The sequence below is a fragment of the Sinocyclocheilus rhinocerous genome, unplaced genomic scaffold (genome assembly GCF_001515625.1).
Source record: "Sinocyclocheilus rhinocerous isolate Xijiao unplaced genomic scaffold, SAMN03320098_v1.1 scaffold3173, whole genome shotgun sequence".
Taxonomy (NCBI): Eukaryota; Metazoa; Chordata; class Actinopteri; order Cypriniformes; family Cyprinidae; genus Sinocyclocheilus; species Sinocyclocheilus rhinocerous.
Genome location: NW_015665376.1, coordinates 111,132 through 116,039, shown reverse-complemented (window position 1 = coordinate 116,039; position 4,908 = coordinate 111,132). Strand labels below are relative to the sequence as shown.

Here is a 4,908-nt window from a genome sequence, read left to right as displayed (position 1 = left end):
AAGTATATCGTATTACCATGATTTGTGTTCAAAAACATGGTATTAACGTGATGTATGTCAAAAAATAAATAAAAAACGTGGTAGGCTACTATAATGGTACCGCGTTCAAAACCAACAGTAATATTAACAGTACCTTAGTACTTTTTGCTAGCCAGAGTTTTCAGGCATGCTGCAGTTTTACCCTCATAATGTGGAAAATAATAAATATAGCAAAGGAAAGAAGAGGCAGAAAAGAGTAAATATCATTCTCCGAATGATTCCGGAGTGATATGTGTATAAGGCTCTAAACTCCTGCAGGTCTCTCTCGGCTCTGTTCAGTAGAAACGCTTCTTCATCCCCAGCGGAGAAATCCGGACTAAACCAACTCGCCATGTAGGGGAGACAGGGGGCACATTAAGAAAACTCTGCGTTTGCACCCAAAGTAACGACTTTGGCACTTTATATAGACTTAATCTATAATGACTTATCGTATAACATCGAGTGGTCTCAAATTTTAACGTTACAGATTAACAAACTGCGTCATTTATACGAACTCGCACCCCTTTATATCCACAACTACATTTATCAATCTGAGGGCCGAAATCCGCACACATTCAATCACTGATCCAGATGAGCCAGCTGGGCATGAGCACTACTCGCAAAACGCGAACGGGGCGTTTCAAAGACGTCGAAACAATGATAATAGACTGTTTTGTTTTGAAATAGCGTTTGGGACTTTGTAGTTATGGGGTGTCGGCATCCGCTGGATGGATGGGTGGACGCTGCGTGGTAGTTTATGAGTGATCGGACCGGTGTGCTGAACGGGTTCAGTCCGATCTATACAGGTCAGTGTTTCCTTAAACAGATTACGATTAGTTTGTGTAACTGTTCCTAGAATGTAAAGCGGAAGCGGCTTTGTAACATACACCACTGAACGATGATCCGAATCGCATGTTTGAAACAAAGTTTAAACGTTCTGTGGAATGCTCAAAATATGAGTGCTTATTGTTTGTTTTCTTTTGTTCTATTTCGAATACTAAGGTCATGGGTTCGATTCCCAGCGATCACTTGTACTGTAAAAAATATATTTTAGAAGCATTGGACAAAAGTTTGGTAGATGCCGGAATGTAAATGTTCTAATTTATTTGTGTAAGTATATTGTTAATGTAACAATGAATTAATCATCATGACCATTTTAATGCTTGTAGAGGATGTGATTATGCAATTGGTTGTTTGTATTAATAGAAAGTCATATTTTCTTCCTTCCTTTCTTTTGAAAGTTCCTTCCACACTTTTTTACTTTTAAACTTCTAGCTCAGCTGGTAGAGCATGGTTCTAACAAAGCCATGGTCATAGGTTCGATTCCCATGCGTTATCTGTTTTTTCTTATGATAAAGTTGTGCAAAATTCATACTTGTAAGTGCTCTCATTTATGTATAATGTAACAAGGTTTTAACATGCTTTAGAACATTCAAAGTGAGTTTGAAATTGTATTAATTGTAGTGGTTTTCTGTATTCTTAGGTCTGAAATGAGAAACATCACACGTCTATTTGGGGCGACCCAACCTCAATGGGTCTCCTGGCTGCGGCTCTTGTTTTCGATGCTCTTTTGGACCTGTTTAAAAGCACAGCAGTTAAAAAACACTAGATGGCCGCTGTATTCCGGCAAGCCTTTGCTTTTGGCCTGGAACGCCCCTACAGAAGACTGTAGACCTCGACATGACGTCACCTTCCAGTTAGATCAATTCCAAATTGTGGCGTCACCGAACGAGGGCTTCACCAAGCAAAATCTCACCATTTTTTATCAAGACCGTTTAGGTATGTACCCGTATTTTGAGTCAGATGGCACTCCAGTCAACGGCGGCCTACCGCAAATCGCCAGTCTCACACAACACCTAGAACAGATGCCTGAAGGGCTCAAGAAGTACATCAAGGACCCGACAGTGAAAGGCCTCGCTGTGATCGACTGGGAGGAGTGGCGGCCACTCTGGATACGTAATTGGGGCCCTAAAGACATTTACCGTGATCGTTCGCGACGGTTAGTCGCTGAGAAAAACCCAACTTCGCCTCAAGATCAGGTGGCCAAAGTGGCCCAGCAAGAGTTTGAGCTTTCTGCATGTAAGTTCATGTTGGAGACGCTTCGATCAGCCAAGAGCTTACGGCCCCAGCAACTTTGGGGTTTCTACCTCTTTCCTGATTGTTACAATCACAATTACCAAAGTAAGAACTACACGGGACGCTGTCCAGATGTGGAGGTGACCAGGAACGACCAACTAAAGTGGCTGTGGATGGAGAGTACAGCTCTGTATCCTTCCATATACATGGCAAATGTGCTGAAGGACCAACCGGCCGGACGCCAGTTCGTACGGAACCGGGTCAAGGAGGGCATGAGGTTGGCTTCTGTTGGGAACGGGTCAGCCAGGCCTGTGTTTGTCTACACGCGGCCCACTTACCAAAACAATCCTCCAGCTTCTAACGGCAACCTTCTTGAACTCCTGCTGCTGACAGAGGTGAGATTTTCGTAAGGTGATGCTTGTGCTGCTCTTGGTGTGGCAGTGTTTGATTTTCCTCAAAAAGAGTGTTAATACTGGACCAGTGTGGGTGCTTGTTTGTTGAAGTTGACCTGAACCATAAAGTAGCCTAGTCGTGCACAACATATTGGTATCATATTAGTTATCGGTCAGTACTAGAGTTTTTGTTTTTAGTTTATCAGTTTCGGTTGATATTGGATATTTAATTGTTGCTCATGGTTATTTGCTCTATTTTTACATTTAGATTTCCTTTTCCTTCATCTAACACTCACTGAAAGTTAATCTTAATTTTTTTTTTAAATTTAATAGCACTGGTGAATGTAATATTTAGCAGATCTCAAAATGAATATCCATTTTTAACAATTATACTGTATATTATAATTTTGAGGCCTAAACTTGTGGCAATTAAAATAATGGATTTTGATTTTCAGTTCATTTATTTTATTTTAGATAAAATATTTTGGAATTGTAATTATTGGATATTTATCGGCCATAACTTGAAAATAATTATCGGCTTATTAGTATCTGCCAGAAATCTTTTATTTGTTATATATATATATATATATATATATATATATATATTCTATCATACATTTTTTATTGTTTTTAAAATTTAGGATTCGTTGTAATGAAAATAAATTTTAAAAATTGTTTTCTATTATTAAATTATATTATTAAACAATAAGCATAAAACACAAAACTCATTTGAGTAATTTTACATTCTACAAGTAAGTTTAACAGTAAAACATTGTAATGTATGGTATAAAAAAACGTATATTAATTTTGAGATTTGCATTTACATTTTACAGTGTAAAATTATAAAATTAGAATATACATAATAAGATTACATTTTACAGGGTTAAATTATAAATGTTTTAAAATATAAAGCGTTTTAAAATGAGCATTAACAATTAAATATCTAATTAAAACATTTCTAATATTGGCCAATAACCGATATGGTTAACCGATATACCGACATGTTGTGTAGTCATTTTGTTGACATTTTAATCTAAAGGGACACTTATTGTAGGTTCCTGAGGTAAGTAACCTGAGATCAGTTTTTGCAGAATTTAAATGTTCCACCTTTTGGATACCAGCCCAGATCTTTATCCTCAAAAAATATTAGAGGCAGGTCCTGCAGAGGCAAAACCCAAAACCTGAGCTACGTTTGTCCAGCTGAACCGATCTTTGTGATGGTCTGTTGGCTTCTGTGGCTGTTTGAGGGACGTTCAGCTGTTTCTGAGGTGTTCGTATTTCAGGAGTGCAGTGTCATGGTGTGTTTTTCCTGCCGTTGAGCGATGTTCCCAACGGGATGTAGGTGCAGAGAATTTAAACAGACTGATATATGTTGCGGCTTGTCTTAAATATAGCAAGCACACATGCAGAATCTTCTCCGCTTTCTGGAGACAAAGACTCATCTGTGTTCCTCATTGAGTCTCGTCAGCTCTGTAGAACAAATACCACAATGCCATCAGCAGCTCGGATGACACGTGAGGCCCTGAGGTTTACTGGAGCACATTCAAAACGAACCCAGAGCTTCATGAGCAGAGCAGTTAAAGTTCGGTATTCAGGTCAACTCGCCTGACATGACTAATATGATTCTTAATCTTTTCTTTAAAAATCGATCCAGATGTAATTATAAAATGCAATTATTAAACAGTAAATTAGAAAATATTATACAAAATAATTAATTCAATTCACGTTTATTTGAATAGTGCTTTTCACGATACAAATCGTTGCAAAGCAACTAAACAGAAAATTAAAGTTTCTACATTACATTTAGAAGTTTATCAGTGGTGACTATGTCAAGGTGATGTCTATATGGCAGGAATGTACAGAAAAAAAATCATCCAGTTAGTTACTGACAATTATTTCCTAATAGAGTAAAAAAAATTGTGTAGAAAATAGATTTTTTACTGCATTTAAAAAAAAAAAAATCTACTTGGACGTTTGGTCTAAATTGGTTCCTCTGATTTATGGAAATATGTTTAATAATGTATTGAATAGTGTCAAATGACTGAAAAAAAAAAGAGATTTATTTTAGCGATTTTACAAATATTTTATTTATTGTTTGATTTATTAATGTGTATTAATATAATAGTTGTATAAAACAAATTGTAAATGTAATATTATGTTTTATTTTAAATGATTAAATTTAATATTAATATAAATTGTAATTTAATATTCATGTTTTTCATTTTATATATATTTGTAATGTATTTGAAACATTTGTGTGATTTCTGTTTTCAAATATTTTTTAATATTAATATATATTAATGCAATATTTATATCCATTATAAATAATAAAAACTAATTATTACTATAAATACTGATATGAATTGTAATTGAATTTTCTCTCTCGCGCTCTCTCTCTCTCTCTCTCTATCTCTCTCTCTCT

General features: G+C 36.0%; 1 pseudogene; it reads left to right on the top strand.

Annotated features, from left to right (window-relative positions):
• The first annotated feature begins 384 nt into the window (after window positions 1-384).
• Window positions 385-4,908, top strand: part of LOC107731315 (hyaluronidase-2 pseudogene) — an 8,963-nt pseudogene continuing 4,439 nt past the window's right edge.